The following is an 11,125-nucleotide window of genomic DNA, read 5'->3' as shown; positions in this document are numbered from 1 at the left end:
TGTTGTCTGACAACAGTATCAAAGATTTGCATATACATAAAAAAAACCTGAAAGATCTGGACCGGGCCATTTACAAAGAGCTACGTCAGAAAACATTCTGTAAAGAAAAACATTTACTGATGTTACTGAACAACGAGGACCCAGTGTTGAGAAAACTGACGGTTGATATCATTAAAAATCACCTGATCGACACTATGCAGAATCCAGCCCTGTGTGATGCTGAAGAGGCTGAAAATTACAGGTTATCTGTGGAAGCCTGCATCAAGAAGGTGGTGACACTTGTCATTAAAAATGCCAGTTCACCTTCCTCTACGGAAAAAGTTGATGCCATCACCCAACGGCTGTTCATAAAACTCTGGCCTAGACTTAAAAAGATCAAAGTTGATAATGTGATATGGTTTATAGCTCCTTAATACAGAAATGGAAAGAGCCAGATGTCATACATATTCATGGAATTAGACCATGAATATGCAGATGATGTAATTGTAAAGGTTTTCAAGGAGCATGCCATCACTGTATTGGAAAGTGAACATTTCATCACAAGCTTCTTTCTTCATGCTGTATGGATCGCAGGCAGAAAATACTTGGTTACTGTTGTGTAAGTCCCTAAAAGTAGATTTTGTTTATCTGGACGCAGGATTTTCAGTTTCAATTTATTTAAGTAATTATAATAAAGGTCAATCAAATGGACCAATATGGCAAGGCCATGATGATCCACTTGGTAAAATAAATCCGTTTGGCATCTTTCTTGGCCTTAAGACAACAATTCTGATGGCTAAAGATCCAAACGGGACACAAGAAAAAAACAAAAACAAAACACGTGTTGTCTGACAACAGTATCAAAGATTTGCATATACATAAAAAAAACCCTGAAAGATCTGGACCGGGCCATTTACAAAGAGCTACGTCAGAAAACATTCTGTAAAGAAAAACATTTACTGATGTTACTGAACAACGAGGACCCAGTGTTGAGAAAACTGACGGTCGATATCATTAAAAATCACCTGATCGACACTATGCAGAATCCAGCCCTGTGTGATGCTGAAGAGGCTGAAAATTACAGGTTATCTGTGGAAGCCTGCATCAAGAAGGTGGTGACACTTGTCATTAAAAATGCCAGTTCACCTTCCTCTACGGAAAAAGTTGATGCCATCACCCAACGGCTGTTCATAAAACTCTGGCCTAGACTTAAAAAGATCAAAGTTGATAATGTGATATGGTTTATAGCTCCTTAATACAGAAATGGAAAGAGCCAGATGTCATACATATTCATGGTATTAGACCATGAATATGCAGATGATATAATTGTAAAGGTTTTCAAGGAGCATGCCATCACTGTATTGGAAAGTGAACATTTCATCACAAGCTTCTTTCTTCATGCTGTATGGATCGCAGGCAGAAAATACTTGGTTACTGTTGTGTAAGTCCCTAAAAGTAGATTTTGTTTATCTGGACGCAGGATTTTCAGTTTCAATTTATTTAAGTAATTATAATAAAGGTCAATCAAATGGACCAATATGGCAAGGCCATGATGATCCACTTGGTAAAATAAATCCGTTTGGCATCTTTCTTGGCCTTAAGACAACAATTCTGATGGCTAAAGATCCAAACGGGACACAAGAAAAAAACAAAAACAAAACACGTGTTGTCTGACAACAGTATCAAAGATTTGCATATACATAAAAAAAAACCCTGAAAGATCTGGACCGGGCCATTTACAAAGAGCTACGTCAGAAAACATTCTGTAAAGAAAAACATTTACTGATGTTACTGAACAACGAGGACCCAGTGTTGAGAAAACTGACGGTCGATATCATTAAAAATCACCTGATCGACACTATGCAGTAGTGATGGGTCGTTCGCGAACGAAATGGCTCTTAGTGTCGGCTCTTTGACGTGAACGACGCGAGCCGGCTCCTTATCGCGAGCCGTCACGTGGGTTTTCTTTTTTTTTTTTTCCTTTCTCTCAGCCTCTCTCTCGCACTTTTTTTCCGCTTCACTCTGCACGCGAGCCTTGTGCTTTATGCTGGGCAGAGGGGGGAGGGGCGGTAGTTACACTCAGTAGCACAGGAACAGAGCCAGAGAGAGAGAAAGAGAGGCAGGGACAACAACATTAGAAAGGTATAGTAATCATCCACAACTATTTTCAGTTGCAGATGATAAAGGATTGAGAAAGTTTATTCATGCAGGTCCATATGACAGAGAATATGCATGTTCTTTTAGTTTTCATATTATAATTTATATTTAATCGTGTTGTGGTTTGCAGTGTTTTGTGTTCTTTTCACTTTAAATTTGTGAAAGGAAAAAGCTGAAAATTTAAATAGTTAAAACTTGAAATGTGAATAGTTGATTTTTGTATTATATGATTTATTTATTACATTTTATGTGGAGTGAATAAATAAAAGTATATTTACGGTGGCCCCTAGAGACAAAGCACATACAAACTTCAAATCACGTACGAACTCTGAAGCATGTACAAACTCCAAAACACGTAAAAACACGTACAAACTCCAAAACACGTAAAAACTCCAAAACACGTAAAAACACGTACAAATTCCGAAGCACGTAAAAACTCAGAAGCACATAAAAACTCAAAACACGTACAAAAGACAACAGAAGTGCTCCAGGATGCTGGGCGCAGTGTTGAGCCTTTGTTATCTTGTGGCTACACAAGCCAGCAAGTACCAACGACCGGATTTGGTGTGTGGTAATAACAGGTAAATGAACTTTTTTTTAAATTATTTGAATATATATATGAGTGCCTGTGTATAAATACACAAACAATACACACATGCTTTCAATTGTGTAATTTAAGTGATCTAGTAGCTCTGCTTTGGAAGTTCAGTTCATGCTAGAAATGTGTTTTGGAGTTTGTACGTGTTTTGTCTCTAGGGGCCACCGCATATATTTATATATAAACATATATAAATAAAACCACTTGTTTTTATGTTAGTAATTCCTTTTGTGCATAATTTTATATTATTGTTAATAATAAATTAATTAAAGCAACAAAACAACCTGAAGAGCCGGTTCGGAGCCGAAAGAGCCGGCTCTTTTTAGTGAGCCGAACCGAAAGAGCCGGATCTCTAAAAAGAGCCGGAAATCCCATCACTATTAAATACACACACGTGTATGTATATATATATATATATATATATATATATATATACACACACACACACACACACATATAATTTCTGCTTGTTTAAAGAGCTAATAAATGCTGTTATTGCACGTGCCTCAAAAGAGGCAAAGGTGTCGCCATCTGACATGATTCAGCAGCGCCTCTTCACAGCTCTGTGGGCACAGGTTGAACAGAAAATTCCAAAAGTTACACAAACAGGGTTAGTAAAACTTGAAAAGATGATTTTTAAAGACATCACAAAGCGGCTGGACATTAACTCTGATCTCGTGATCATTGCGCTAGCCGTAGGTCAGCCATACCTAGAAGTGATCATTTCCATATTTGAAGATCACCTCTTCCGTAAAAAAAGCCTACTGGCAAGGTTCTTCTCGTGGTGCGTTAGAGCCGAGGATGACGAGGACGAACAAACTAAAGCCATTTCTCAAACACGTTTAGAAGAATTTAAAAGTAATATATTTCCAATAGTGGAGAAAAAATCATCATCTGGTATTACTGTCAGCAATTATGATGATGATGAAGAAGAATGTGTGAGCGCACTCATTGATGCTGTGCTCACACGGGCTGCGAAGAATTCGCACTACAAACCTTCTAAAAAAACTCCACAGGTACCTGTTAAAACACGTGTTGTCTGACAACAGGATCAAAGATCTGCATATACATAAAAAAAAACTGAAAGATCTGGACAGGGCCATTTACCAAGAGCTACGTCAGAAAACATTCTGTAAAGAAAAACATTTACTGATGTTACTGAACAACGAGGACCCAGTGTTGAGAAAACTAACGGTCGATATCATTAAAAATCACCTGATCGAGAATATGCAGAATCCAGCCCTGTGTGAAGCTGAAGAGGCTGAAAATTACAGGTTATCTGTGGAAGCCTGTATCAAGAAGGTGGTGACCGAAAATGCCAGTTCACTTTCCTGTTTTGAAAAAGTTGATGCCATGATTTTTATAGATTTTCAAAATGTCTTTTAAAAAACTTCATTATTTGAAAAACAGTTGTTTGTTTTTTTTGAAGGGTCAGTGTGAGGCATGAAAATGTGGTTTGTTGCCTCAGGGACACGCTATTTCGTAGAGGATTATTAAACTGATTTTCAAAATGCTTTTTAAAAATTATTAGCTCAAGGATTGCCATTTGGATTAGCAGCTGGATTAACAACTTCATTTTAAAAATCCTGCTTTCAAAATAACCAGTCATCACATTACTCTAGGAGTACAATGCATTTTGCTAACAATACTATATACGTTACTTTCTTCAACCAAACTTTAAGAATGCCAAGAGTATATATATATATATATATATACACACACACACATATAATTTCTGCTTGTTTAAAGAGCTAATAAATGCTGTTATTGCACGTGCCTCAAAAGAGGCAAAGGTGTTGCCATCTGACATGATTCAGCAGCGCCTCTTCACAGCTCTGTGGGCACAGGTTGAACAGAAAATTCTAAAAGTTACACAAACAGGGTTAATAAAACTTGAAAAGGTGATTTTTAAAGACATCACAAAGCGGCTGGACATCAACTCTGATCTTGTGATCATTGCGCTAGCTGTAGGTCAGCCATACCTAGAAGTGATCATTTCCATATTTGAAGATCACCTCTTCCGTAAAAAAAGCCTACTGGCAAGGTTCTTCTCGTGGTGCGTTAGAGCCGAGGATGACGAGGACGAACAAACTAAAGCCATGTCTGAAACACGTTTAGAAGAATTTAAAAGTAATATATTTCGGATACTGGAGAAAAAATCATCATCTGGCATTAGTGTCAGCGATTATGATGATGATGAAGAAGAACATGTGAGCGCATTCATTGATGCTGTGCTCACACGAGCTGCAAATAAATCGCACTACAGACCTTCTAAAAAAACTCCACAGGTATCTGTTAAAACACGTGTTGTCTGACAACAGGATCAAAGATCTGCATATACATGAAAAAAAACTGAAAGATCTGGACAGGGCCATTTACCAAGAGCTACGTCAGAAAACATTCTGTAAAGAAAAACATTTACTGATGTTACTGAACGACGAGGACCCAGTGTTGAGAAAACTGACGGTCGATATCATTAAAAATCACCTGATCGACACTATGCAGAATCCAGCCCTGTGTGATGCTGAAGAGGCTGAAAATTACAGGTTATCTGTGGAAGCCTGCATCAAGAAGGTGGTGACACTTGTCATTAAAAATGCCAGTTCACCTTCCTCTACGGAAAAAGTTGATGCCATCACCCAACGGCTGTTCATAAAACTCTGGCCTAGACTTAAAAAGATCAAAGTTGATAATGTGATGTTCATCAGTGATATGGTTTACAGCTCTTTAATACAGAAATGGAAAGAGCCAGATGTCATACTGACATTCATGGAATTAGACCATGAATATGCAGATGATATAATTGTAAAGGTTTTCAAGGAGCATGCCATCACTGTATTGGAAAGTGAATATTTCATGACAAGCTTCTTTCTCTGTGCGGGTCATGCTGTATGGATCGCAGGCAGAAAATATTTGGTTACTGTTATGTAAGTCCCTAAAAGTAGATTTTGTTCATCTGGACGTAGCATTTTCAGTTTCAATTTATTTAACATCTAATCGAGTCATTTTAAAAACCCTTGACCGGTCGAGGCAGATGGCCGTTCCTCACTGAGCCTGGTTCTGCCGGAGTTTTCTCCCTGTTAAAAGGAAGTTTTTACTCCCCACCGTCGCCTAGTGCTTGCTCAGAGGGAATTGTCAAATTATTGGGGTTTTGTTTTGTGCCATCTAATACACAACTTATCGTATTGGGCACTCTAAATGTATTTTTAATCAATAAAAAGATCCAAAAAAGATTATATTGTGAATTCTGCGTGTTTTCATTGTCACACAAATGTATACATTTTCAGCTTAGACTGAACGTGTTTGTTTGTCATTCCTTTCAAATCAAAGATTTTAGTAGCAATTATTGTATTAAAACATTGCACAGGCGTTTTACTCTGATTACACAAACCTTATGTAGGAGTAGGTCACAGATAAGAGGTATTAATTTGACCTCTGACCTCACAGAGATCAAATGTGACAGGATATTTGTGCTGTAATTTTCAGACTGTAAGGATTATTTGTATGTAAACTATAATTTCATATTAAGAATCCACATCAACACATTCTCACTCTCAAAGTGTAAAATGTTACACTATAGGTGACAAATCGTCAGTATGTTACGCTTTTGGCCACCCAACATGTCCCTGTGTTACTTGTTCGGAAAAATGAGGAAACATGAGAACCATTTCGAATCAATCTACACGTGTATGTTTATTTTACTGTAATTGCTTTGGAAAACACTATCTAACACGATTAGGTTATGATACGGGTTAGGATTAAGGTTAGGGTTATGGCTGGAATACACAGCTGGAACGTGTATTACACCGGGAGCGTCATTCTATTGGATGTCATCCACAATCCGGCGCGTATCAAATGGATGCGGAAGGTTACCTTTCACGTGTCTATGGGACACCTCGGAGCGCGACTAATGGTCGGTATGTTACACGTCGGGAATGAGAACGGGCTGTCCACATATATTGGTATGTCATCTACTAAATTTTGCCAATACAAACAATGGCAGTAATGAATTAATTCATCAATATAATAATTAATATATATAAATATAAAAACACATTTACAAAAAAAAATTATTCACTGTCTACTTTAGCAGAAGGTTTCTAGCGAAGATAGTTTAACCAGCTGTTTTGCCAACACCTTCATTTTTATCATTTAGCATCATTTTAGAATATAATACATTACTGTAGATCAGGGGTCCCCAATCCCAGTCCGTGAGGGCCGGTGTCCCTGCAGGTTTTAGATCTCACCCTGGGTCAACACACCTGAATCACATGATTAGTTTGTTACCAGGCCTCTGGAGAACTTCAAGACGTGTTGAGAAGGTAATTTATCCATTTAAATCAGCTGTGGTGGATCAAGGACACATCTAAAACCTGCAGGAAACCAGCCCTCGCGGACTGGGATTGGGGACCCCTGCTGTAGCTCAAACAGCATATGAAGCATTTAAATTCAGACCAACCTTATAACCGTATAACACCGATGGGGAACAATGTGTTCTGCAGAATACTCTTGATACTTTAAGAGCAATTTGCCAATAATACAGATTCATGTGTAGTAAGGTGGTTTCATTGCTACTTTTATTAAAGGAGTGCTTCTAAAAATTGAGGTGGTCATCTCCGCTTGCATTTCTGTAAAAGCCACAGCATGCCACCTTGGATAAGAATATGCATTCTTAACATTTTGCTGTCACAGTTTAGCTGTTTTCATTTCCACTGACACATCAGCTCCTAAGACCACAATACTACTACCAAAGTACTACAAGGATCTGGAAAAAAGGACAGAGGGGGGATATAAAATATACCAAATGTTTCTTGAATTGTTAGCACAAGTGTATATGTTTATGTATCTAGTCGAGTTTATATGCAGTAGTGCTCACTTGTTTTCTTTCATTTTATTACTTAACTGTATTTCATGTAAGTCATTGATATTAAATATTGATTTTACAGAGGGGTGGTAAGAGTTTGGTTTGAGATTTTCCTGTTAATATTTGGATATTTTTCTTGCATTATCATTTTTTGATGAGAAAAGCAGAATAAAACGTGCAAATTAGCTTAATTTATAGTTTGTTATACTCCTTCCCTCTAATACAAATATTTCATTTCTAACTCTGAGTGTAAGTGCATAATTTAATAATAAGTGTTTCTGCTCACAAATGTCCACGAGCACAGACATGCACGCAAAAACTGCGTGACTCCTCGCTGGCTGTAACTCACCACGCGTGTTCACCTGGAACGTCCTCTAAGAAGACGTGTGACCATTCTGATAGCCGTCTGTGTCTGCAGGTGAATGAGTGAAGCTACATAAACAGTTAAATTAGCATAGCTTACCAGCCGTAAACCCGACAACAACACAGTGGGTGAGGGTCGGAGGGGGGGTCGCTTGACATTCTAACTTTAAAGGAAGGATTTTAACAGTATTTGCTGTGGGTTAAAGCAGTGGACCAGCAGGCTACATGTTTGAATCCAAACAAGTTTCATTCAATCCCAACAACTGAGGATCGCCATTGTATAGCGGTCGCTAGGGTAACGTCACGTCGCCGTCATATCGGATGTGGGCGGGGCTTAGCGCTAGAATCCCTTTGATCCTTTCATGTCTTGTGTGACATCACCTTGGTAAAAGTCTATAAATAGAACCATTTGCACAGGGTTAGTCACAAGGTAAGTTTAGTAAGAGGGAGTAAGAGGCATTAATGTCTAAGACACAAACTCAGCAACTTACACAAAATTCAGAATCAAGTCCAGATTGTAAAAAAGTTATATCATTTTGAATTCTGCCATTGAAACAACCGATGCGATTCAAAGCTGCGCCACTGAAGACGACTCTGAATGTAGTGTCGTCCCTGGCGTAAACATTTTACGGAGCGACGAGGGGAAATCGAAGCACTGTGTGTGCTACCCTCAGTCATGCAACCAGCAACAGAATCCGGGGGATCCAGAGTCAGTTGATCTCCAGGAACCTCCGGTGTCAGAAGAGCAGCTGCTCGTTAAAGAGCTAATAAATGCTGTTATTACACGTGCCTCCAAAGAGGCAAAGGTGTCGCCATCGGAAATGATTCAGCAGCGCCTCTTCACAGCTCTGTGGGCACAAGTTGAGCAAAAACCTCTCAAAATCACACACGGGGATTAAAAAACTTGAAAAGGTGATTTTTAAAGACATCACAAAGCGGCTGGACATTAGCCCTGATCTCGTGATCATTGCGCTAGCCGTAGGTCATTCGTACCTAGAGATGATTTTTGTTCAAGATGGCGCCGAGTATGGCAGCCTCGTCGCGAGCTCCCCCAAGCAACGGCTTTCTTCTGTGTTTAATTTTACTTTTCCTTTATTTTTTCACGAGCAGCACTTGTCTCCTTGTGTACGACCGACAAACCTTACTGGACATAAAAGACGGTCTTTCTTATAACTTTCCGGAGTTCAAGTTTTGCAACACGGACGCTCCGTTTGCAGACCCCCCATTCATCTCACCTGAGACGCCTTTGTTCTCTGGCCCTGGAGGCCGCAAACGCCGACGCAGAGGGAGAAGATCTGGCGTTCTGGTTCGACTGAGACGGCGCACTTACAGACCACCGTTACCCAGTTTATTACTGGCTAATATGCAGTCTCTGGAGAACAAGCTGTGCGAGCTTCGGGCACGGATCTCATTCCAGCGAGAGATGCGGGACTGCTGCGTGATCTGCCTCACAGAAGGACAAAGTACCGGACTCCGCAATACAACTGCCGGGGTTCTCTGTGCACCGCGCGGACAGGTCACAGGATCTTACTGGGAAAAGAAGAGGCGGTGGTGTGTGTTTCATGATCAACAACAGCTGGTGTGATTATGCGAACGTGCACCCGGTCAAATCCTTCTGCTCACCGGACCTGGAGTACCTGATGATTAAGTGCCGGCCATTCTGGCTACCGAGGGAATTTACAGCAGTGATAATTTATTACGGCTGTTTACATTCCCTCACAAGCCGACACTGACCGTGCACTCAGGGAACTGTACAGCGCGATCAGCAGCGAGGAAACCGCACACCCAGAGGCAGCGTTTATCACAGCCGGAGACTTTAATAAGGGAAACCTGAAGAAAGTCTCACCAAAACTCCATCAACACATCCTTTTCAACACACGTGGAAACCGGCTACTCGACCACTGTTACACCTCTTTCCGGGATGCGTACAAAGCCCTCCCCCGCGCCCCATTCGGCCAATCAGATCACTGCTCCATCCTGCTCCTGCCCGCCTACAGGCAGAAGCTGAAACAGGAAGCTCCAAGCTGGAGGGCGGTGCACTGTTGGACGGACCAATCGGAGTCTGCGCTGCGGGACTGTTTTGATCACGCGGACTGGGAAATGTTTCACGTGGCCGCCAGAGACATTGATGAATACACAGACTCAGTCTGTGGATTTATCAGGAAATGCGTGGAAGATGTCGTCCCATCCAGAACAGTCAAATCCTTCCCAAATCAAAAACCCTGGACTAACGGAGATGTTCGTGCGGCACTGGCGGCACGGAGCACCGCCTTTGCCTCCGCGAACACATCGGACTACAAACACGCACATTACCAACTCCGGAAGACGATCAAAGCAGCCAAACGTGAGTACAGGGACAGGGTGGAGCAACAGTTTGACAACCCTCGGAGTATGTGGCAGGGACTAAACACGATCACAGACTTTAGAGGGAAAACCAGCACACCGCAGACCACGGCCTCTCTGTGTGAGGATCTAAACGTATTCTACGCTAGATTCGACACAGCGAACACCATGAGACCGGACAGTGTGCGCACCGCGGATGACGTCAGTGCGCACACTGTGTCTGAGGAGGATGTGCGGAAGTGCTTCAGGAAGGTGAACGCACGCAAAGCTACTGGTCCGTACGGGATTCCCGGCCGCGTCCTCAAGTCATGCGCGGCTCAGCTGGCTGGAGTGTTCACGCACATCTTCAACCTTTCCCTCTCTCTGTCTGTAGTCCCAGCCTGCTTCAAAATGGCCACCATCGTCCCTGTACCCAAATCCTCCACCATCTCCTCATTGAACGACTGGCGACCTGTAGCCCTGACCCCCATCGTAAGCAAATGCTTCGAGAAGCTGGTCAGGGACTTCATCTGCTCTGCACTACCCGACTCACTGGACCCTCTACAGTTTGCATACCGCCACAACAGGTCCACTGATGATGCCATAGCCCTGACACTACACACTGCCCTGTCACACCTGGAGAAGAGAGACACGTATGTGAGGATGCTGTTTGTAGATTACAGCTCAGCATTCAATACCATCGTTCCCTCGAAGCTGGACAGGAAACTGCAGGATCTAGGACTGAGCAGCTCCCTCTGCAGCTGGATCCTTAGCTTCCTGTCTGACAGACGCCAGGTGGTCAGACTGGGCAGCATCACCTCATCCCCCATCACACTGAACAC

Source organism: Mchenga conophoros, linkage group LG22, assembly GCF_057382185.1.
Source record: "Mchenga conophoros isolate Kocher_MC1m ecotype Shallow Benthic linkage group LG22, M_conophoros_male_GT1.1, whole genome shotgun sequence".
Lineage (NCBI taxonomy): Eukaryota > Metazoa > Chordata > Actinopteri > Cichliformes > Cichlidae > Mchenga > Mchenga conophoros.
The sequence above is the reverse complement of the archived record's forward strand: the minus strand, read 5'-3'. Positions refer to the sequence as shown.